At 34.1% G+C, this 26,747-nt stretch overlaps 1 protein-coding gene across 5 annotated transcripts in view; it reads left to right on the forward strand.

The window, feature by feature from the left end:
- LOC142324017 (peroxisomal acyl-coenzyme A oxidase 3-like) overlaps positions 1–26,747 on the forward strand; it is a 134,529-nt gene that overhangs the window by 25,765 nt on the left and 82,017 nt on the right. The window contains exon 1 of one of the 5 annotated variants that reach the window (XM_075364576.1): positions 25,190–25,356. The exons of the other annotated variants lie outside the window; for them this stretch is intronic. The gene's annotated coding sequence lies outside the window, so the exon portion shown is untranslated. Of the gene's footprint in view, positions 1–25,189; positions 25,357–26,747 lie in introns of those variants that run through there. 5 annotated transcript variants of the gene reach the window in all.

Here is a 26,747-nt window from a genome sequence, read left to right on the forward strand (position 1 = left end):
TTGTTGTACATCGCCACTTTGTATATCTATGTGCCAACCAGTATCACCACATGGCCAAATTAACGTATAACTCATAGGATCACAGTGCATGTACTATCGTAATCGATTCTTTGCAATTCAGTTCCATTTTGATAAACAGTAATATGCCAGTGAGATAGATGACGGTGCTCCAACAAATAATTCAAATACTGTAGAAGTTTCAAAATCTGTTCGATCATTATAACGCCGAGGATCAGAGGGTTCATGGTAAAACCTCATTTGAAAATTTAGATGTCGGCGTTTTTTTCAAAGCAAGATCTTATGTATGATTTTGTATGAATGTATATAAGGGTTAAATTTATTCAGAAAATTCAACATTTTAAGTGTTTTTTACTTTAGATACTTGTTCGCAAAGTCAAAAATATATGATTGACCATATGAACTACTTTCAAGGTTTTCGGCTTATATTTGAGAAATTTGATCATGAACTACGCCATGGCTTCTGAAACAATAAGGCCCGTAATTAGGCGGAAAGTCAACTTTTGCATCAAATAAAACAAATGATATTGTACTGTTACACTGACGAATATTATCTGAAATTCCGTAATTTTTCATCATTGCCGATAAATAAATTTTCCAGTTCATTCAGTACAATAAAAGATGGACTAGATTTTTCCACCGTAGCAACAAAGAATGAAACGTCCCGCAGTATTTTTATTTTATGTAGTATGTGGGCGGGAACTCCCTTTACACTGTAATAAAACCAGCTTACTGCTGCTGGAAAAGGTAGTGAGGATAACCCGTGGTGGAGGATCGTCCGGTGTATTCATTCGTGGTGGGATGACCTTAGACGTAGTCAGGTGTGGAACAATGGCGGATACGAGTGCGTTCACTCTCGAAGAGTGTTTGTTAGCTTGTGTGTGGATCCACGAATGTCCACACACGGGTAAAACATCGGAGAACATTATGAATGAGTTCTTTGTGCGTGTTGGGAAATCGTCACTATCATGTCAAATGTTACTGACGTGGGAGAAGAAGGCTTTGCAACGGGAAGTGTTCTTGATGCGTTAAGATGTAATCAACGCGCAAACGTTCTGCAGAGTTAAGCGTTCAAAGATCAACAATGCGAGACCATATGCGGAAGGACTTGAAAGTTAAATGTTTTCGCCTAATCGCATTTAATGAATCGAGTCACAGTGACTTTTATCTACGTTTTATGCATGTCAGTTATTGCTTGAACGCTTTTCTTGTCGTTGCGAAACGATAAAAAGAATATCATGATCTCAGACGAGTGAGCGATTTATGGAAGCTCTCGTAACGGAAATGATTTTTTTCTGAGCGAAAGACAGTCCTCACTTTTTTAAGGAAATCGAACACCATCCGCCTCACGTTATAATTTGGACTGGGATGACAACTGAACATCTGCTTGGTCCTTACTTTTTCGATGATGCAATTAATAAACACTGTTATCTGAGAATGATCGACGAGTGGTTTCTTCCAGAATTAACAGCAATAGAGATCGCTGACATTACAGTGTTTCAGCAAGACTGTGCTCCAGCGCATTTTGCTTTGAATGTCCGCAGACGCCTCTGTGAGATTTTTCCGAATCGCTGGATCGAACGTAGGTCAGAAGAGATACCGGTTCCATCGCCTTGGCCAGCAAGAAGCCCTAACCTCATCACACCTAACAATGCACTCTGGGGTTTTGTAAAAGAAGAGATCTGAACGCAGATGTGTCAACAACGAGCAGATCCAAGACGTTGTTCGGTTAACATTTGAAATTAATATCACTGATATGCTGTTACGGATGAACAAACCGGACATGGAGGCGTATACAGCTGTGTTTTGAACATGGTGGAACCCGCACAGACGTTTTAGATCTATAGAAGAAAAGCTGCACCTAGCATAATAATTTTATAACTAGTATAAAGGGACTTTATTCTCCGTTTCCGATTTTTAATAGAAAATTCGAAAATTGAGATTCTTCAGCCTGTTGGTCGTTGTTGGGTCATTTGATACGATTTGACGTGGTGTTTGTTTTAAGACCCAAACGAATTCGTTATATTAATTAGTTTCTGAGATAGAGCGATTTTACTGTATTTTTTTTGTGAGAAAATGTGTGTATTCACCTAAAATCATTTTAGAAATTGAATGATCTAAGTCGGTGTGAGCTCATTTTATGGGAATTGATGTGGTGAGTGTTTTAAGACGCAAATGAATTTTGTTTGAATTAGTTGCTGAGAAATCTCGATTTGAATGCCACTGAGGTAAGGCTTTGCGTATGAAAAAAGCTACGTTCCTTTAAAACGTATGATTGAATGAGAGTATTCGGTTCATGTTGGTTATGTATGGCCTGTTTAAGATCCCAGCGAAGTCTGTAGCTTTTCAGTTGCGGAGTAATTGCAGAAAAAATATTTTATTTATTTATTTGTTTTTTTTTACCAAATTGTTTTATTATATAGATTACAACGTAGACTAACAAATAAAAAACATTTTAATTCATTAATACAGTAAAACAAAATGCTAAAAAAAACAAATATAAAACTTTACGTAAGTTAAATTGTGTTAATGAAACGACTTAGAGTATAGCACTGTTTTAGTAAAGAACAGCCGAGCGTCATTACTTGAGTCGCTAACCGGATACCTCAATTGAAATTCTTGGAAATTCCATTTGGTCAGTGTTTACAAAATGCTTTGATCGATTTCCTGTAACATAAGGACAGATACCGAGATAGACTCTATTTAGTAACAGGATATTCTGTCATATTCTTGTAATAAAATTTAATTTTAGTTACGTCTATACAGAGAAAATTTTTGGAATCGAAATCCAGTTCTATTACAAGTCTGTCGACCATATTTTACCATATTGAGAATTATAAATTGTTAATATGGGCTTTAGAAATTTTAAATGGATCGGTTCGGATTATGGAAAATTGGGTTTAACGAAGCATCGAAGCTCGGATTATTCTGACCATATTGTGTCATATATTTACAATTACTTTGTACCAAATTACAGTTTGTTCTGTTTTGTATTATTTTGTTAAGAAGTCATTTAAAAAGTTAAAAAAAAACCCAATAAAATAAATAAAAATAAAACAAAAAAAAGTAATAAAATAAATTTGATATACAGTGTATATATATATATATATATATATATATTTATATATATAGCAACTTTAAATAAGAAGAAAACACTATAACATAGAAAAAAAACATATTTTTTTAATTCTTGCTTATAAATTTTAATTTTTAAAGGAAACGCCAAATTAATGACAAATGAATTTAGTATTTATTAGGCAGGCACTAAAGAAATTTAGAGAACAAGTAAAAGAATTTTTATCTTGCGTAAGTTTTTCTTTTAAAAGTTTATTAATAATAGCAGCAATAATAATCATAATAATAGGAACAAATTGCAGATAGTGGTATATAATGAACCACTTCCTTCCATGAAGTATTTATTAGCTGGATTGTGGGAATATTCATTTTTTTAACTTAATGTTTATTTCGTTATTAATTTTCTAAAATTTAATCGCGTAAATATGTTAATTTTTAATATAACATCGATTATATGCAAATTGTATTTAAGCAATAACGATATCATTGTTATAAATTTTATCTTCAATTGTCTTCGTGACGTTATAACAAGCAGTCCGTACATGATGTACTATTTATTAAACCGGAGGAATTTTCACTACAAATTTAAAAAGATATACTAATCATCAAAATTGGCCCATTAAGTTGATACGTAAGACCCCGATCTTCAACGATCAATTTTCTAGTACATCGCTTCCTGCAACCTTGCGAAATACAATAACGTGATTATCTTTTTAACTTCTTTCAACTCTTGCTGACTATCATCCATGATTTTAACTGTGTGTTCTTAACGATCGAATTATTATTAATTGAAGCTAATAAAGGTTGGTTTTTTTTTTATTTTAATAATCCGCAAAAACTCGTGTAAATACTTTAATCTTAAAAAGGTTTTAATTTATATTATAATTTATAATGAAAATACAATTTTATAACTGCGATTGAAATTTTATCAGACGAATCTTTCATCCGGTATTCAGTTCCTGTATCCGTTATAAAAAAAATAATTTAACAAATATAATTTTAATACATATAGAATTTATATTAATTATTTTCGTTTTAATTTTTAGGATATTCCGTTAATATTACTTCCCCGGCCATTTCTGCAGCAGCAGCATATCTGCAGGCTGATCAATGAAGAAACGGAGAAACTTTAAGTACATGTTCTATTGGTGAAAATTATGAAAAAAGTTCATATATATATATATATAGGTCTGGAAACGCTTTGTTTTCGAGTTACGGCTAGAGAAAATTTTCGCCCGCATTTCAGCTCTTCTAATAAAAAGAAGCCCTACTGTAATTTTTGGGACCCAAACTAAGGAAAACGTTGGTAGCTTCGTAGGTAAATTGACCTGGGAAATATTATAAAACAGGTCCCAGAACTGTAATTCCAGCAGTTTTTCGACATCCGACGTAAAACAAAATTTGGTGTCGAAAAGCAAGTTTTTTTTAGGTTGTGGTACAATAGCTTTGTTAAATGACTGATAAACACGGAAGATTTAGTAACAAAACTTGTAGAGAATTTAATTCTAATTAATGTGCCAATAAAAAGTAAATTAAAAAAACTTTTTTTTCGGTTATTTATTGAAGCACAACAGACGAAAAATAGACAGAAAATCGTATTATTCTTTCAGTACCTAATAAACATTATTTTTAAAGCATTCTTTTAAGCATTTAAAAAAAAATCGCTGGTGTATCAGTATTTACGAACGAAAAGATCATTTCCAACATGTTCCGTTTTCTGTTGAACGCCAAGTATATCATCGTGTTAATGATGAACATCGTATGATTCAGTGTAGCCCAGGCACCAGTGCAAGGCGAATTTCATGTCGCACCGGTTTGTCAAAACACAAAGTGTGGCGCATTCTACGAAAAGAATATTTTTTATCATTTCCGACTGCAGAAGTTTAGAAATTTGCGGCCAACAGATTACCCCGGCGATCACAACTTGTGCGTTATGGCTTCTAGACAACGCTGATAAGGTAATTCAATTTTATTTACTGATGAAGCCACTTTTACGAGAAATGGAGCCTTAAATTTTAAAAATAATCATTTATGGAGCGAAGACAATCCACATGATACTGTTGAAGCTAGTTTCCAACATAGATTTCACATTGATGTTTGGTCGGACGTTATTTATGATAAAATTCTGTGACCGTTAGTTTTTAATGAAAATCTTACGGGTACATTCATAACTTGAAAAATAATTTGCCGGCTATTTTGAAGGATGTACCTTTACAAACTAGATTGAAAATGATTTTCCAGCAACGGTGGAAAATGCACCCGCACATTTTTCTTTAGTAGCTAGAAATTACTTGAATGCTATTTTCTTAAACTGGATTGGATGTGGTGGACCAATCGATCGGGCACTACGATCACTTGACTTAACGCCACTAGATTACTTCATTTGGGGCCATATGAAAACGATAGTATACCGACAAAAAGTTAATACTAAAGAAGAGTTACTGATTAAAATACTAAATACCATTGAATTCATACGAAACGATCCTGATATGATTATTTATTCTGTTACCATTTATTATTTCATGTATTTTTTTTTTGTTTTGCTATTTTAAGAATAATGTTTATTAGGTACAGAAAGAAAAACACGATTTTCTGTCTTATTTTTTCGTATTTTTTGCTTAAATAACAAACCGATTTTTAAAAGTTTTTATTTACTTTTTATTGGCTGTGTTTACATTAATTTTCTTAGAATTAAATTCTCTACAAATTTTGTTTCTAATGCTTCTGCATTTATTAGTTATTATTTAACAAAGCTATTTTACTACAAAACTAAAAAAAACTTGTTTTTCGACACCGAATTTTGTGTTTTATGTCGGATATCGTAAAGACTACTGGAGTTACAGTTCTGGGAAATTTTATCCTATTTCCCAACTCAATTTACATAAGAAACCACCAACTTTACGTCTCAGTTTGGCTCCAAAAATTACTGCATAGCTTTTTTTTTTATTAGAAGTGCTGAAAGCCGAGCTAAATCTTTCGTTAGTCGTAACTTGAAAGCTTTTCTAGACCTATGTTAATATGAATGAAGGTTTTTATTATTTTCACCAGTACAACATGTCCTGAAAGTTTCCGTTTCTTCGTGGTCCACTCTGCACTCTATAAATAAAAAGTATGGCGATCGGAAAATTTTGTGTATCGGGGTTTTTTCAGATGTCGACGTTTCAAGAACCCCTAACTCTTTCTTTTTCCTGTCAGAAGACAGGAACTTTTTCCTATTCAGAAGATAAATGATAACGAAGAGTTTGTTCACGAACTGTGGATGACAGACGAACCGCATTTCCACCTCAGTGGATTTGTTAACAAGCAAAATTTCAGATACTGGGCACAAGAAAATCCTATGCAGCTACACCATCGTCCGTTGCACAGCCAGAAAGTGACCGTGTGGTGTGCTATGTCATCTTACGGTGTTATAGGCCCTTATTTTTTTGAGGATGACAACGGTCTTGCGATTACAGTGACGCCGGCTCGTTAACTAGCCGTGCTTGAAACCTTTGTTGTGGAACAACAAAAGAGATTTTCATCAATTCTTAACACAGCCTGGTTTCAACAAGACGGACCAACGTCACATACTGCACGAATATCGATGGCAGCTGTACGCTGATTGTTTGGACAACGTGTCATTTCACGAAATGGTGATATTAGATTGCCTCCCAGATCGCCTGATCTCTCAGCTTGCGATTACTTTTTGTGGGGTCACCTTAAAAGCAATGTGTTCCACAGTAGACCTGCTATAACGGAAGAACTGAAGGCAAAGATCCGAGAAGCAATTGCGGAAATTCCAGTTGAGATGTTACGTCAAACCATGAACAATTTAACGAAGAGAATTCGTGAGTGTTTACGTAGAAGAGGAGGTCAGCTGCAAGATGTCATCTTTAAAAAATAAACTAAAATGTATGTATCCAAAAATGGCAACATTTATACAATTACATGAAATAAAATTAATTTTCTAAAAAAAAAATTTCATTAGCGTTATTTAATTTTTTAAGTTTCCCGTTTCTTTGAATCATCCGGTATATATAAAACTAACTGCCTTTACTAGGATTTGAACCATAATTTTTATGGTAAAAACGTCCGTTGGTCGAGAGGGTCAAATCGGAACCACATTTTTTTCTGAATACGTATTTGTAATTTAAATTCCGTTCGGGCGAATTACAAACTGATTTTCATAGCTACTTAGTACATGTCAATAGATATTAGTTAAGCTTAAATATCGTTCCACGTATAGTTAGTCACAGTTTCGTTCTGTACTGTTGGAGTAGTACGTGGCGAAGTGTGATTGCGTTTGTTGCGGTTTCCGTCAGTCGGTAGGTACATAGCGTCAATCGTTTTTTTGAAAGTAGAACGAACATCTGCAGTCGAGATCGTTTGTCGGGTGTCGTAGTTTACGGTAATAATGTAACGAGTGACGGTTCTGTGTGAGGATGGTGCAAGAAATTCAGGAAGGGCGAACTAAAGTGCACAATGAGGAAGGAAGACGGCGACATTCCGTTGCGAGTGATGAACTCTTAGAAAAAGTTGGAAAATGCCGTTCGTGAAAAACGAACAGAATTACTATTACAGAACTCTGTGAAAGTTTTGTTCAAAATTTCTACTTTTTACGGGATAATTGGACACACGAATCGGGTTTCCCTAAGTACTGTGCACGACGGGTACCGAAACGAATAACACGTGCCCATTAAACGAAAATACTGGGAGGCGCATTCATTTTTCTTTATCCATCGCGGAATAAAGAAAGCGAACTTCTGGACAGTATTGTTATCGAAGACGAGACACAGCTCGATGCATCAGTATTGAGCCGAAAGAGCGTCCAAACAGTGGACGTACACACATCGGCCGAACAATTCCAAACTTAAATGAACCGATTCGAACAAAAAAATGACGGCTACCGTATTTTGAAACCGTAAATTAAGTTTTGTCACCTGAATTTATGAAACCTGGTACGATAATAACCGCAGACGTTTATTGAAAAAAGTCGAGAAAGCTTAGAAGAGTGATACGGATTAAACGGTAAGATATGCTAACGAAGTGGATCTTTTTTTCGTGACAATTGCACAGTTTCGCACCTATCAGTAAGGGTGTATATTAAACAAGAGTAAATGGCAGATTTTTTACCATCCTCCTTACAGCCCCGATTTGGCACCGTGTGATTTTCATGTACTCACAAACTTGAAGAACTGGTCGGCTGCTTAATACTTCAAAAGCGATGGATGGAGTCAATGAATGGACGGGTACCTTGGGGGGCAGTTCTTTGAAGAGAGAATGTACGAGTTGATGCCACTATAAGGTAAGTGCTTGATATTGGCGAGATCTGTGTAGAGAAGTAATACAAAGTGTCCAAAAAGTGACGCAACCTTATAGCAGAATATTTCCTTCTTTACTTGCTGATTTAATTGAGGAAAAATTGGTTACACAAAGCAGCGGAGAATATTCATTATCTTCCAACACATTAGATGTGCCAGTTGTGCCCAGACTCAGAATGCCTTCACAGAAAAGTGTGGTGTGGGTGCACCAAACAAGACGGCTCTAAGAAAGGTTCCAAGGGGCAGGAATGTGGCAGATACAGCCAAAAGCGGATGACCGAAAGTGCTAACACCACAAAATTTGATCGACGTGCAAGCTGCATATTCTGTTAGTCCCAAGAATCTGTGCAACGTCTTTCTAGCCAGTCTGGTCTCTCCGTTAGTAGTGCCAACACGGCATCGCTGAAGTGTTTTAAAATGCATCCGTACAGAATTCGTGTTGTTTACGAGTTGTTAGCTGCAGACACTGGAAAACGTGTAACTTTCTATCCGTGGTTAATGTCATCTGTAACACCAGATGGGGAAGAACTCGATGATTAGTTTTGGTCTGATGAGGCATGGTTCCATCTTGATGGATGCTTGGATGCACAGAATTCATGCTTTTGGCGTACGGAAAATCCACATCAGCTGCACTAGCCTCTTCTGCACGGACAGAAAGTGGGTGTTTGGTTTGCAGTTTCACGTAGACGAATCTTTTTCATGATATTCTTTCATGGCAGCGTAAACACAGAGCGCTACATAAGATGGTGCAACAATTTGTGAATACTACACCGGCTAGCATACACGAGGTTTCAGCAGGATAATGCTATGGCTCATACAGCTAACAACACTGTGACTTTCCTGGATCAGTGTTTTCATGGAAAAGTGATTTCGAAGGGGTTGTGGCCCCCTCGTTCTCCTGATTTATCACCTCCTGAATTTTTTTGTGTGGATATCTTAAGGATGCTGCTTACAAAACTCATCCTTACACCGTTCCCAGATCGCAGAGCGAAGTTGAACGATGTGTCGCCTCAATTCCTTAACAAACTTCTCAACATTTGTTTAAGAGCATGCATTATCGTATTAAATTATGTAAATCGCATATTGGAAGCCGTTTTAGGAAATCCTTTTCTGAGTGGTTGTTCTTTTATTTACAGTTGGATTTCTTCGTTCACTTGAACCTTTATCTTTTTTTTAATTATAAATTGACAATTTGGAGTAGGCGTAGCTTCATTTATTCACTTGGGCAACAACTATTGTAACTCACCCATTTTCCCATAAAGTTACATCACTTTTTGAACACTATATAAGTGTGTAATTTTTGAATACAGTATAGTAAATTTTTTTCAGTTTATTTTTATTACTTGACCTAAGGTTAATTTATAAATAGCTCTCGTGTTTGATCTTATTTGCAATTGTATTGTAAATATTGCATAATTAATTCATAATATTTAAAAAAGTTTAAAATAAAAGTATATCAACGTTACGTAATCTATGCAGGATTTAAAAATAATTTATTTAAATACATCAGTTAAAATTTTTTTTTGTAGTTTGTATTCGAGTTATTGATCTATCATAAGTTTTGGTTTTGTACGTTAGAATTTATTCTAAGCTGTGGTAAATTCATTGCTGCAGATATTTAAAATTTTATTTAAGTATCTGTAACAGTTTTTTAAATTCAGTTCGGTCTTAATTGCAGTTATTATTCAAATTTTTTATGTGAATTTAATTTTCTTAAAGTAAACGTATTTCCTGTATTATTTTTATAAATATTAATTTTCAGTGGACGTTTTTTTTTAACCTTGACGTAAAATGTATGTGTAAATCGATTAAATTTATTTTTTTGTGTTAATTGAAAGATGTCGCATTTATATGTTAATATCTTAATTGTTCTCAGTACGATATACATTTTAAACAATTTTAAATCGCTTTAAAAAAGGTCAGACGATTATGACAACCTAGGGAAAGCGCTTGCTGTTTGCGATTCTTTCCATTTTTAAATAAAGCTTTTTGTAATAATTACTAATATATTTTTGTAATATTTTAATTTTTATGTTTTATTTGTATTACTTGCTAATGTCTCATCTTAGCTAACATTTGAAATTGTAATTTTTAATGATTTTATCTTTTTTTAAAGTAATTATTAAATTAAATTTAATAATAATTAGTTTCGATTAACTGGAATCAAATCGATTTGTTTTAGTCGACGAATGAATAAAATATATTATTTTTTTTATTGTTATTGTTGAACTATCTATTGTAAAATCTTTTTTACAATCAGGGTTTAATAATTATTAATAAATCAGTATATTTAAATTAAAAAAAAAGTTAAAAAAAAGATGATGAAGTCTGATTCGAACCGATGTGCCTTTCCCTTGTAAGATCCAAATATTTAATTAATTAAATTTTTATTTGGCTATAACTCTGGAACCAATGAAAATAAGTACCACTTATGATATATTGTTGAAAAGCTCTCGGTTAGGGCTTATTACTGTAGTTAATAAAAAGTCTAAAATCCAAATGTTTTGGATTTTGAGCTTTTTGACACTTTTGGTCAAGTCGATTGCAGTGAAAAGGGGAAGTGCACAACTAGATGTTACAACAGTCCTAAATCGAAAATTTCAACATCCTACGGCTAATAGTTTTTGAGTTATGCGAATACATACATACGTACGTACAGACGTCACGCCGAAACTGGTCAAATGTATAATTCCGTTGAAATCTGGAAACCGAAATTTTTCGCGATCACCATACTTCCTTTACTTAGTAAAAGGAAGTAAAAGTAGATTCAATTTTTTTAAAAATAAAACTGAAAAAAGCAGTGGAGTTGTATAAATTGAAAAAAAAGAAAAAACGTCTTTACATAAAATTTATTTATAATAGTTTCGATTAGCTTTCACAGTTACGTTACTTTGGTAGTTACAGCCAAAATAGGCAAAACATTCAAAGAAGTACATGTTTATATTATTTTCATCGATACCTGTATCTGTGAATATTACAAACCAAATTGTATAAAAAGTAATTAGGTTATTTTTCTCCATTTATTTGTAGATGTAGTATTTAAAATAACGATTTTTTTTAATAAGCGAATCATAATATTTTACTATGTGTATATAGATATTTTAATGTTTCGATAAAATTTTTTATCGGGAATAAAATATACAAATTAATACCGTAATTATTTACAATAAACCTTTCTGGAGCGTAAAGTTGGTATTAAATGAAACAATTAAATTTTTTAAGATCTGTAATATTTATAATCGCCTTATAAAATGTCAACAAAAAAAACTGTAAATGAGTCAGTTAAATTAATTAAATAAATAATTTATTGTCTTTCTTTTACGATTATTCTTTAATGTAACAATTAATATAAAAAATATTCGATTTATTGACGTGATTGTTTTTCGATGTAAAATATTAATTAACAGTTCATAATTCATAACCTTTAAGTTGTATTCCAAAAATAAGAAATAAAGAAAAACTAGTGAGGAAAAAAATTACGGTGGATTTTATCATTGCACCGTGAAAAGAGAAGATAAAAATGGGAAGTGTTATACCTGTGCTAATCTGATGTCAGTTTCTGATGAACGCCGCAGTTTTAACTCGATATTACATATATAAATATGAAAGCTAACCTTTACGATCGGTTTCTATTTTAGAATGATGTGCAGTGCATACAATGAAAATAAAAGCTTGTGTTGGAGAAGGTCGAGACTGCATTACTACCGAACCTGAAAATATTTACACCCACCTAATAGGAAAACATAATAATCGTTGTGCTTTTATTTATGCACGTTTAATTTATTACGGTTTTTAAGTTTTATTAGTTATAATTCGTTATTACGTAATTAGTATTAATAATTCAATAAATTAAGATAACGAAAACATGAATTTAACGTGAGCAATGTGATTGTATTTGTTTAGTAATATCGGAAAAATCTGGTTGATGCCCTCTGTTAATGAAATTCGAAAATTTTATTCTGACTCTTAACTTTATCTGTATTTGGTTTTAGTTATTGTCATTGCAGAAAACGCCACTTCACACAGGCATGTAGAGACAAACAAAATTGCAACTAAATGTGGATATTCAGTTTTCATTCCCATCCACCAATTATGAATAGATTTTACTTTAAATTTGGACTGTAATGTTGTTCTTTCTCATGTCAATTAAGTGTACTTGAGCTGCTATCGAAAGACGATCTATTTTTACATTTTCAGCAAATGACTGGGAAGATCTGTAAACTGGGAAGATGTAAATATAAATGGATGTTTGTTTGTCTGTTTGTTCAGTATGCGTTCTTATACCATTCATCCGATTGCGATGAAACTTTGGTAAGTTGTTGTGCGCACGCCCGTGAAGGTTTCAGAACTAGTTTTGACTCGCTAGATGGCGCTGGGGTCGAGATATTTCAAAAAATATATTTATGGTCCGATTTGTATCATATTCAGAATATATATTAGTTATGTGAAAATAAATATTTCTGCAAAAAATGGACCCGCTAGGTGGCGCTAGGGTCGAGATATTTCGAAAAATTGTATTTATGATCAGATTTGGTTCATATTCAGAATATGTATTGGTTAGTGAAAAAAAGATTTTTGCAAAAACTATACTCGCTAAGTGGCATCGGTGCCGAGATATTTACGAAACAAACAAATATACATACGACTCTCTTCTTCTGGTGGAAAGGGGGAACAGAAGAAAGGGGGAATTGAAAAAGAAAAAGGGGAAATGAACGTGGAAACAGGGAAAGGGAAGCGGGAAAGGGGGGAAATATGTAAAAGTGAAGCAGAGAAATAGGGTAAAAGTGAAAGGTTAAATTTTGTGAATTTTCCTAATGTTCAGTTTTTTAATGTTTTATCAAACTTTCAATTGTGTTAATTTAATCTATATGTTGTTACTTTTTAAAAAATATCAGCCTAGTAACATTAACATATGCTATCTACAGCCATTTATCGTCAATGAAAAAGCAGGCTGACTTTGAACTCTTATCTTTGTCCAAAAGAAAAATGGGTAATTCATCTTTCAGTTTAACAACTTTTTTTAACACTTTCCCACGAGATAACCAACGAACTTCTGTGCGGTATAGGAGATTTTCGTTGCTACTGCCCATTTCGTTGCTTATTATTGAAAATATTTTACTATTCAAGGGTCTTGTTTTTACAAAATTAACTACGGTGATAACATCCTGCAACACACGATGTATTTCTGGCCACTATCTCTGGTTACAATAGTAACCAGTATTGTAATAATCTGGTTACAATAGCTTGCGGATGGCTAATACAGAGTATGAATTTCATGCGGGGTGTTATTTCAGTTACCTTTGCCTTGAATCCTTTCTTTCTTCCGGTTAAAGCAGCTGTTCTGTCACTGGTTGCACTTACACAGTTTTCCCGTAAAATGTTATTTGTGACAAAGAAGTTATTTACCGTTGAAAAGATGTCTTCCCCTGTACATCTATTTTTAAGTGGCTCACAAGAAAGTTTTTCGTGCAATTCATTATTAAAAAAATAACTAATAAATACCATTAACTGAGCAAAGTTGGCGACATCTATTCTTTCATTTAGTTTTTGTAGCAAATTTTCCGCAATTGGCTTTAATATTGTTTCTTTATCGGCAGCAATTTCTATATACCTAACAACGGTGTTTACCGACAAAGGAATACATTTTAGTTTCTCAGTATATTCTTCCCCGAAACATCACGATATCGTTGGATGCGCATTTGTTGTTAATGACCGAATCTATATGTTTGGTCTGCCCGGCATTCCGAGTGTCTTTACTGCTGAACTGTACGCTATAATAAGGTAGATGGAAGTAAAATGCTATGTTCAGAACGAGATTATAACACGATCTCAGCTCATGTTACTGATGTCGTCTGTAATAAGGATGAGGAGGCCAGAAGGCTGAACCTTCCGTAGAAGGTCCTGATTATCATAAAAATTCGTGAAGATACGGCTAATGCTATAAACAGGAAGTGCAAACTGGCGAAAGAAGAGTGGATTAAAGAAAAGTGTTTAGAAGTGGAAAGAGAAATGAACATTGGTAAAATAGACGGAGCATACAGGAAAGTTAAGGAAAATTTTGGGGTACATAAATTAAAATCTAATAATGTGTTAAACAACGATGGTAAACCAATATATAATACGAAAGGTAAAGTCGATAGATGGGTGGAATATATTGAAGAGTTATACGGAGGAACTGAATTAGAAAATGGTGTTATAGAGGAAGAAGAGGAAGTTGAGGAGGATGAAATGGGAGAAACAATACTGAGATCTGAATTTAAGAGAGGATTAAAAGATTTAAATGGCAGAAAGGCTCCTGGAATAGACGGAATACCTGTAGAATTACTGCGCAGTGCAGGTGAGGAAGCGATTGATAGATTATACAAAGTGGTGTGTAATATTTATGAAAAAGGGGAATTTCCGTCAGACTTCAAAAAAAGTGTTATAGTCACGATACCAAAGAAAGCAGGGGCAGATAAATGTGAAGAATACAGAACAATTAGTTTAACTAGTCATGCATTAAAAATCTTAACTAGAATTCTATACAGAAGAATTGAGAGGAGAGTGGAAGAAGTGTTAGGAGAAGACCAATTTGGTTTCAGGAAAAGTATAGGGACAAGGGAAGCAATTTTAGGCCTCAGATTAATAGTAGAAGGAAGATTAAAGAAATACAAACCAACATACTTGGCGTTTATAGACCTAGAAAAGGCATTCGATAACGTAGACTGGAATAAAATGTTCAGCATTTAAAAAAAACTAGGGTTCAAATACAGAGATAGAAGAACAATTGCTAACATGTACAGGAACCAAACAGCAACAGTAATAATCGAAGAACATAAGAAAGAAGCCGTAATAAGAAAGGGAGTTTGACAAGGATGTTCCCTATCTTCGTTACTTTTTAATCTTTACATGGAACTAGCAGTTAATGATGTTAAAGAACAATTTAGATTCGGAGTAACAGTACAAGGTGAAAAGATAAAGATGCTACGATTTGCTGATGATACAGTAATTCTAGCCGAGAGTAAAAAGGATTTAGAAGAAACAATGAACGGCATAGATGAAGTCCTACGCAAGAACTATCGCATGAAAATAAACAAGAACAAAACAAAAGTAATGAAATACAGTGGAAATAACAAAGATGGACCGCTGAATGTGAAAATAGGAGTAGAAAAGATTATGGAGGTAGAAGAATTTTATTATATGGGAAGTAGAATTACTAAAGATGGACGAAGCAGGAGCGATATAAAATGCCGAATAGCACAAGCGAAACGAGCCTTCAGTAAGAAATATAATTTGTTTACATCAAAAATTAATTTAAATGCCAGGAAAAGATTTTTGAAAGTGTATGTTTGGAGTGTCGCTTTATATGGAAGTGAAACTTGGACGTTCGGAGTATCTGAGAAGAAAAGATTAGAAGCTTTTGAAATGTGGTGCTATAGGAGAATGTTAAAAATCAGATGGGTGGATAAAGTGACAAATGAAGAGCTATTGCGGCAAATAGATGAAGAAAGAAGCATTTGGAAAAATATAGTTAAAAGAAATGACAGACTTATAGGCCACATACTAAGGCATCCTGGAATAGTCGCTTTAATATTGAAAGGACAGGTAGAAGGAAAAAATTGTGTAGGCAGGCCACGTTTGGAATATGTAAAACAAATTGTTAGGGATGTAGGATGTAGAGGGTATACTGAAATGAAACGACTAGAACTAGATAGGGAATCTTGGAGAGCTGCATCAAACTAGTCAAATGACTGAAGACAAAAAAAAAAAAACTCTATTTTGAGCCTTTTTGATTTTTTCAGTTAAATAGTTTCTGTTGAACCTCGTACTTCAACTCCATACCTAATTAATGATTCAAACATTGTTTTATATAATAGAATCATTATTTGTGAAGGTAATATATTACTGAGATAATAAAATTTACTAGTAACTATGTAAAGGTATTTTTGTAGGTTTGTTTTACGGCTTTTCGATTTTAATTTACTATCTAAAGTAATTCCTACATATTTAAATTCCTCTACATTTTGCAAACTTTTACAATCACATCCGTTATTCATAGTAAAATTATAATCATGAGCTTTGGACGATTGATTGGCATCGTACGCCTCTGCGATGTATGGGTTGTTTGCTTCTGCATGTTTCTTAACACAAACTGAAACGCCGCTGCGGATTTCTTTTTCTAAAAACATGTAGATGTCATAGTCTGTAATCAGTTCGAGTTGAATATTCGTTTTGTACAACATCGCATCGAACGAGAATCCAGGTAGAGTGAAATAATGCGCACATTCTAATCCGTACTCCCTGAAACATAAAGATGGAGCAGTACGCCGCATTTCAGGTAAAGATTGTTGTAAAGAATGTGCTGCTTTGTGGAAACCGTATATGAACTTTTGTGGTTGGGGTAGCACGTCGCGATCGGCTTTAAGATACACTCGAAATCTGCGTAACAAAGTATAGTGAGCGGAAACGCATGATGGCAATTTTTGAATTGGTTTGTAGGTTTAGAACCATCTTCCTGTAGTTCGGGGAGGATGACTCACGGGAGGATTACTGCAGCACTTTTCTAGATGATCTTTCATCAAATGAAATGGATGGACATAATTTTCAATATCTTTTGTAAATTATTAAATAACTTAAGTGTTTGCCAGTAAACTATTATTTATTGACTAAACTTAGCGATGGGGGTCTCTTTTAAATTAAATACTCTGTATTTACATTTAAGGTAGATGACATGGGAGCTTTTTTAAAAAAGAAAGGGATTCAGGACTTAAGAATTCTAAAAAAATTGAATTTTTTATAATTTCCGATACTTATCGTGTTTTGTAAGATGTAACTGAGGTAGATGTCAAGCGAGGAGCTCAGCTTGGGTTCAATTTTTTTTACTAAGAATTTTTGTTTAATATACTTTTAATACTGCATAATTTTTGAAGTAAAATGGTCATTTGACAACGATTTTACTGAAGATTTTCATATTTTTCGCAATAGTGGGTCAGGTGAGATGAATTAAGGCCGTATTATATCATCCGTCAGGGACGTTTGTGTGTAACCACATTCCTAATTATTTTAGGAATCGCTTTAAAGTTAACACCGGCTAAAATCGTACTCGTTTATCTCGAAATGCCCGAATTTTTTGTTGGTATTCTTCGTAAGTCGTTTTTTGTGTTTATAAAGCTAATTTATGTAAAAGTTTATAAAATTGTTTTGCGTTTTTAAAGTTAACGTATTTAAAAGTTTATAATTTTTTATTTTTATAACATTTTAAAATTAAGTTAAGTAAAGTTAATTTTCTTCGAATTACGAATGGAAATCGATGAATTCGATAACTTATTACGTCGTTGATATTGAAGCTTAAACTTATTTACCCAAAATTAAGAATTTATTACTACTTCATAAAAAAAAAAGTTTACTAACTAATTTTAGATTATTATTAAAAATAAAATTATATTTTAAAATAAATATAAATGTTCATTTACCTATTTCAAATTTATATTTTTGTACTTTTGTTGTCAGTTAATTTTGTAAATGTTTTTTGTTAATTCAAAAAAACATTTTACATTACAAAAGTAATAAATACCGTTTATCCCCCCTCCGCGTACGCGGTGAGAGGGCACACACACACACACACACACACACACACACACACACACACACACACACATATATATACATATGTGTGTGTACATATATGTATATATATGTATATATATACATATATATATATATATATATATATATATGTGTGTGTGTGTGTGTGTGTGTGTGTGTGTGTGTGTAGTTTTAACAAAGTATGGTAGTCCTTAAATAACTTGTCAACGGATGTGGATTAGAAAATCAAGTTTAACAGAGGCTCCTATCTCTTTTTCTGTTTAGCCTCCGGAACCATCGTAAGGTATTACTTCAGAGGATGATATGTATGAATGTGATGGGAGTGTAGTCTTGTACAGTCTGAGGTCGACCGTTCTTGAGACGTGTGATTAATATAAATCCAACCACCAAAGAACACCGGTATGCACTATCTAGTATTCAAATCCGCTTAAAAGTAACAGATTCTCCTACCTCGAAACGAACTATTTTTCGGTACGAGACCACCACATCCGAAGTATACAGAGGGCTGTCATGTGGGGGCAGCTCAAAAATGTTAAACGGAAACTGTTAAGGTGACACCATTTTAAAGGTTATTGAAAGACAAACATTTTCATGTAAAAACCTGAGGGATACGATAATTCTAACCATAATGGCCATTTTGATTAGGGTTCACTTCGGCCTGGTTTTTACTAGTTTTATAACTGGTCTACAATACCTCTTTGTTCAATACCGAAACGCCAAAACAAAAAAAAAACACAAATAAATAAAATTTAGCAATTGCTTCCACCTCAAAATGATAGATATTTCGGTATCAGACCACTACTTCGATCTCATATATATATATATACATTCACGAGGTGTGACTATTAAATAACGAGACTAATGCTGTAATGTATTTTAAATTTATATATATTTAGTTATTATTCCCTTCAATATACAGCCCTCTTCTGTCCCTACAACGCTCCATACGAATTTTCCATTGTTCGAAACAGTGCTAGAAGTCTTCTTCTCTGAGCTCTTTCATGACGTGTGCCGCTTTTTCTTTCACAGCTTCGACGGTCTGAAATCTCGTTCCTTTTAATGCAAATTTGACCTTATGGAACAAGTCACATGGTGTCAGGTCAGGCGAATAAGGCAGATGGTCTAACACTGGGTTGTTATACTTGGCTAGAAACGTCTTGGCAGACAATGCAGTGTGAATCATGCGTTGTCCTGATAATGAACCCATGACTTGCTCTTCCACAATTCGGGTCGTTTTTTTCTTATTTTTACTCGGAGTTGATCAAGGACCTCAAGGTAGTAATGTTGATTAATAGTTTGACCTTCAGGAACCCTGTGATGGTACGCAGTCCCATAAATAATGAAAAAAACAATCATCATTGCTTTGAATTTTGATTTGCTCGCATGCCTTCCATTGGCATGGATTGACGCTTAGTTTCGGGATCATAAGTGAAAAACCAAGATTCATCACATGTTATCATTCTTTCGAAGAAGTTTGGGTCATTTGAAATGGCATTCGAAGTGTCAAAACAAACATTTTCACGAGCTTCTTTTTGTTCGATTGTGAGAATTTTAGGCACCATTTTCGCGCGCACTTTTTGCATGTTAAAGTTGTTATGTAAAATTTACCTTACGCATTCTTTGTCAATTCCTACGGTTTCAGCAATCGCACGAATAGTTAACCGATGGTCAGGTTGGATTATATTACCAATTTTTTCAATATTTGTTTTCATTTTTGACGTGGGCGGGCGACCCGGGCGAACATCATCTTCAACGTCTTTTTGGCGATCTCTGAAACGCTTAAACCACTCAAATACCCCGCACGTGATAAACATTCAGTGCCATATACCTTCTTTTTTTTTTAATAAAAGATAAGTTTCAGTAGCGGTTTTTACAAGTTCCGTATGAAATTTCACGACAATTCTTTTCTCTAATAAAATAATCATTTTTTCGCCAAAACAAAAAAAAAAAAAAACAGATGTTATCCAAACAAAGGCCACGGCCAGACTAAATGTCTACAGAAACTGAAGTGACAATAAAGCGTTAACACCGACGAATGTTTAAAAAGAATGTTTATTAGGCTCAGAAAGAAATCGATTTTCTGTGTTTTTTCCTTTTTTGCTTCAATAAAAAAAACGATTTTTAATGTGTTTATTTACTTTTTATTGGCTGTATTTACATTAATCTTCCTCAGAATTAAATTCTCTATAAATTTTGTTACTAAATCTTCCGCATTTACTGGTCATTTAACAAAGCTATTGTTAAATATAAACCTAAAAAAACTTGTTTTTCGACACCGAATTTTGTGTTTTACGTCGGATATCTTAAAATCTACTGGAGTTATAGTTCTAGGACCTGTTTTATCTTATTTCCCAGTTCAAATTACGTAAGAAACCATCAACTTTATTCCTTAATTTGGATCCCAAAATTTACAGTAGAGCTTCTTTTTATTAGAAGAGCTGTAATCCGGGCGAAATCTTTGCTAGCCTTAACTGGAAAATAAAGCGTTTCCAAACCTATATCTGCAAACTTGAAACTATAAAATTTTTAAATATCTTCACCAGAGATCATGTCCTGAAATTTTCTTCGTTTCTGCGTGGGACACTGTACATAAAATATTAACACTGCCACTCCGCTACTAAATTTAATGTGAGATCTGAAGAATAAAGAATTCCAGTTTTTTAAACCAAAAACCGTGGCAGAATATGGGCTGTGCTTGCTAAATTTTATTAACAAGACACTGTTCTATATGTTTACACGATCACTGTATACTTCTCGTCTACAGTACGATATTGTAATGAAGGTTTAAAATATTGTGTAAAACATGGTTCGTTTTTTTAAAATTTGTTATGTTTTTATTTGAACTGGAAGTTTGAAAATTATTAAATTAATATTAAGAAGATATTGACCGGAAGAAGTAATTGAAAGAAAATCTGTGTAGGTTATAAATTATTGAAAAGATTCCATGTATAAAATGTATTCATTCTGTATTAGTCATGCGCGATCGTAACATATTCTCATGTCTATTCAATCGATATGTGTATTGGATCGTCTAGTGGGGAAGTGATTTTTGCTTATCTTAGGTGTGTTCGTGATGGACGACACGTTTACAACGACGAATGTGATCATATTTGATGGACTGGTATTGAAGTAACTTGAAATTTAACGAGTAGGATAAAAGATAAATTAATTACTTCATTCGGGTTTTATCAGTTAAAATAAATCATTCATTTTTCGCAATTATTCACTTAACTGTTTTATTTTGATAACACATTATTAACATGCTTAAAGATAAATATTCTTTTTTACTTTTATTAGCTGACATTCTTTTCAATTAGTCTCGCAAATCTACAGTCTCATCATAATATTCTTTGCGTGTGCGTGTGCGTTTGTTTATCACTTTAAATTGTCGTTTGTATGTGTAATAAATACCGTCATTTCCTTTTGTATTTTTCTATTTTATTGTTATTTTTGTTTATTATACGATACCGTGTTAAATTGAATTTTTTTTTAGGTGTGACATCTATTATACCTATTCTTTACATATATGTTATTTTAATTTCCTCATAGAACGGCTTTGAGTTGAGCTGTTTTTTTTTAAATTTTATAGTAGTTTATTATTATTAGTAGTATTATTAAAATAATAAAAAGAACTGCCACTCCGCCGATCTCTGTGGCGAACCGGTAACGTGTGTTCCTTTCATCCGTCCGGAGGTTCGTAGTTTGAGTCCCGGTCAGGCATGACGTTTTTCACGTTAAAAAAATCTATTATCATTAAGTAACTTAACGGCTATTTTATTGTGTTATAAGTAAATAATAATAAGTATTATTTTGGCATAATGTTTAATAACTAATAATTACAACAATAAAAAGCTGACAACTGTGGGTTGTTTCTGATGTACGGCTTGCACACAGTTTAAGTTGAAATATTTATAATTTTATTTGAATATAATATTTTTTCGTTAATTTAATTTAATTCTAACTAAAGGCGCGTCCGCATGCTGTATTTAATTCCCGCGGATGTAGCGGTACTAGCGGTGACGGTTGGCACTAACTAAACTTACGTAATTTCACAACTTACATAGAACAAATTTCGCTTGCACGGTCGGCAGACTGGTGTAGCCGCGAGGCTTAACGCACGAGGTGCCGAGTCGACCGGGTGATCGAATTCGAGACCTAGCCCAACCGGGTTACTTTTTTACACTTTAAATATTATTTCTTTCTATCGCTCACCTGTGACGTCACAACATAGTAATTTAGAGCATTCGTTGGGGTGGGGGTGCGATTTTGCAAATTGTTTTTTCAAATATTGTTATTTTTTAATTGTTAATAAATGCGACTAAGAAAAAAATTCCTTTCAGCACGTCGGAAGGCGGAGGTAGATTTCACCAGTGCTAAGTAGCAGATAAAAAAGATTTCCACGTTAAAGCTAAGAAAAAATTCAAATCTACTCAATACGACAATGGTTGCATGTGATTAAAGTTTCACATGTTTAGCATACGACAAGCCCCATCTTCTTACACTTCCAGCAGCATTTTAGTCATCTCTTGCCGTAAGGGTTGGTCATACCAAAAATTGTTTTAGACAAACGTTTTAGGCAATGTTTAGAGGACTAACGACCACTTTAAACCTATTCGATACTGCACCTATTAAAGGAGTTATGATTTTTTTTTGTCTTCGAGACCCCCATCTTTTCCACTCCCTGAGCCAATGGTTGGTGATATCAAAAAACTTTACTTAGATAAGTTTTAGGCCCTTATCTAAAGAATAGTAGGAACTTTAAACGAATTCGATATTTTACTTAAGAAAGTTATGGCGGTATTTTGTTTTTTCGAAAAAGCACCCCCATGGTCCGATTTTGCCCATTAACGAACTCGACCGAGATTTTGGGTTGTTATATTTTATGTATCAATTTGGAAGTGAAAATTTCGGTAGTTATCGTGTCCACAAGAAAGTGAAAATATATGTATATACGAGGTGTGATAAAAAAATACGGTGAATAATTTTTTATTAAAAAAAGTAATAAGGTTACATAGAATTCGATTTAATCTCCTTCAAAGTACTGTCCTTGGCTAGCAATGCACTTATCCCAACGTTGACTCCATGACTGGAGGCGTCCAGTCATGTTTCTGGAAGGCGTCTTTCGGAAGGGCTTTCAGCTGCTCGGTCGTGGCCCTCTCAATGTCAGCAATGGTGTCAAAACGTTTTCCTTTAAGCACAGTTTTAATTTTTGGGAAGAGCCAAAAGTCGCATGGTGCTAAATCCGGTGAGTATGGCGGATGTGGACAGACAGGAACACTTTTTTCGGCCAAAAACTCGCGAATGAGAAGCGAGGTGTGACACTGCGCGTTGTCGTGATGAAGAAGGAAGCCATTGGTCCATTTTTTTGGTCGCTTTCTTCGTACGTCGTTTCGCAAACGTTGCAGTACACCCTTATAAAATTCAGAGTTTACAGTTGTTCCCCTTGGAACGAACTCTGATCGCACTATGCCTTCACTATCGAAAAAAAAACAACGAGCATGACCTTGATGTTGGATTTTGACTGACGTGCCTTTTTAGGGCGAGGAGATGAACTGGTTTTCCATTGGAAACTCTGCATTTTGGTCTCAGTGTCATAGCCATAGACGCAAATTTCATCTCCAGTTACAATTTTGGCCATGAAGTCCAGATCTGCATGAAGACGACCCTTCAACTCCGTGCAAATTGACACACGATTTTCCTTCTGTTCATCACTCAAAAGTCTGGGAACAAATTTTGCACTCACTTGTCTCATTTGCAATTCATTAGTTAAAATGCTTTGAACGAATCCGTACGAGATGTTAAGGTCTTCCGATAGCTCTCGAACAGTCATTCGGCTGTTTGAAAGAACCATTGTTTCCACTTTTTGCTCATTTTCAACTGATTTTGAGGTTACTGGACGTCCCGCACGCTGCTCGTCTTCAACAGACTCATTTCCATTTTTAAATCGGTCATACCACTTGTACACAGTCTTCAAAGTTACCACATTATCGCCATACATCGATTCTAACATTTCGTGAGCTTCTTTGGCACTCTTTTGCAACTTAAAACAAAACTTAATGTTAATGCGTTGTACAAAATCCATGTTGCGCGACAGACACGATAAACACAACCTCACTCTAGCGGCTCAGGCAGCTGACTGGCAAGCTCGAACGTGTTACAACTTGTCCCTGCCTGTCTCAGTTGATCACGCTATTTGACAAATTACAGCATATGGATGTAGCGTCGGCAGTTGCCGCTATAAAAATTCATTCACCGTATTTTTTTATCACACCTCGTATATATATATATATATATATAAACTTTTGAACTGACGGTGGTTTTGGGGTCTGGGGGATGTGAAACGCGAAGATATGTCGAAATTTTCTGGTCGTCGAATAATGGTACCCATTACAATAGGTAGCTTTCTAATGAAATTTACCTAGTATGTCCTTAATTAGGTTAAATCTCTAGATACTGATGCATACCTTGCTCTACAGCCTCACTCCCTTCACCTTTTAAGTTTAGAATTTAATGGTAATCTGATCAAGTTTAGTAAAAATCAGTCCAGTAGTTCTGGAGATATAAGGTGATTTAGAGGCCAACTTCGAACACGTACATACGAACATTTCATCCGGGAAATTTTCATTCGGTTTTTGAATTCCTTAGGTATCAAAACGTCAAGATCCGGTAAAAACTGCATATGCTGAAATCGATCCGATTACACTACTTTTCCTTTTAGAGGTATATATCTGCTATAGCGCTGTCTAGACGGGAAAGTAATAATTTATATACACACATACAGAGTGATTCAGAACTATACGGCAAACTCTCGTAAACTGATTATATAACTAAAAGTAGGAAAAACGTTCATATAAATATGGCCTGAAAATGCTTCGTTAGCGACTTACGGTTAGCGAAAGATTTACTTCGGATTTTAGTTCCCCCGGGGAAATGACTTGCTGAAATTCTGGGAAGGTACATTAAGGGGCGAATTTAGTTATTATGGTTTTTGACCTGAAAATGTTAAAGAAAATGAGTCCCAGAACTGTACCTCCATTAGTTTTAATTTTTATGCACGACGGGGCACCTCCTCATTTTTCTGATAATGTAAAGGATTATTTAACTAGGGTAGACAATGGATTGGTCGAAACAGACCAGTGAAGTGACCACCACGATCTCCCGACCTTAACGCCACCAGACGTTTTTCTATGGAGTTGGATGAAGTCAACTGTTTATTTAGAAGAGATTACATACAAGAGGAACTAAGGAATTGCATAGTATAAGCTGCAGAAACTATTAAGAATACTCCTAACGTTATGAGACGCGCTAGAAAAGAATGGATTCGTCGAGAAAAATCATGTATTGAACAAAACGTGGGCCACTTTGAGCAACTTTGAAGGTAATAACGCCTATTGGTGTTAGCTTATTTCTATCACGCATTATTTCATTGCTGTTTAATCTTAATGTATATATTAGGCTTAGTGTTTTTATTCTCAACCAATTTCAATATTGTCAAGTTCCTAGAAATATACATTTCTTTGTCTGCGACTACGTCATTTCCTCTGCTCGTTCGTATTTAACAATTTTTATCTGTCTTACGTAACTCTTTTAATGGTCTGTTTGCTTATAATATTAATTTTCGAAATGTTCTTTCTTACCCAAACTTCCCGTCTATGCTAATTTCTTTGTCTTACCAACAATACCAGCACACTAGCTCGTGTTGTCAACACACACACACTCCTCTGTCTATTGCCTTCTTTTTCCCCCTCTTCACACTACGCCAGCTTTGTTCATTCCAGTTCTGTTTTTCATGTTGTTTGGATGTACAGCTTACGGTTTTCTCTTTCTCGCTTAATTGTTAATACTTTGTTGTCTTCATAAACGTTGCGGTATTTCTCTGTCAAAACATTCTCTAGTTATACTCGTCAGTTTTTCGTGATATCACAGTTTTCTTCAGTCCAGGACAGACTTTCTTGGTGTGCAGACCTATGGACTCAGTCACTTCTTTACTTCGTACAACGCAGTCCAGAATAGATCAGTTATTGTTCAAATTCACTATATTACGTTTTTCCTGAAAGTGCTTCAATTACTACCAACTGCCATTTCTATCGACGCTGAATCTTCCCGAACTGCAGATTACATTTTCCTCGATGCAGAATCTTTAAATTCGTTGCTACATATCTGAGATACTACGTATTAGCCTAACTCTACACCACGTCTCACCCCTGCATTCCTGATACACCACGGCGGACTACGCCCAGGAATAACTCTGTATCCATTTACCTTCATTCACCAGTTCGTCGTTTACTAATATTTGTGTGCTACAGGCAAGTTTAATTTTTCATTATTTATTACGTTTAAACAGTTATTTTATCAGTAAAAATTTGTGGAACATTCAGTTCATCGTACCTTATGCATTTTCACTTTCAAGTGTAGTTCACAAAACCATTTACTCACTTAAGTTCAGTCACGACAGGTTACTTACATAAGGTTGTCATTGTTGAGCTGCAACCTATTTTACGTGCTTTATTAATTTCAATTTTGTAGTTATGATAATTAACTCTACAATTTAATCTTGTATCTTGTTAATCCTCGAGATTAATTTTTTTCTACTCATGAACTGTGTTCATAATACTGCTCTAAAATTAACCTAAAACAATTTATTCCTGACGTGCAATTATGTTTTAGGACTTTGCAATTTTATATTTTCAAGAATGCTTATTTACCAAAATGAACTCTATTTACATATTATTACTTATTTCAATTTGATAATTGTAATTAACTCTTTTT

This window comes from Lycorma delicatula, chromosome 4, assembly GCF_047948215.1.
Source record: "Lycorma delicatula isolate Av1 chromosome 4, ASM4794821v1, whole genome shotgun sequence".
Lineage (NCBI taxonomy): Eukaryota > Metazoa > Arthropoda > Insecta > Hemiptera > Fulgoridae > Lycorma > Lycorma delicatula.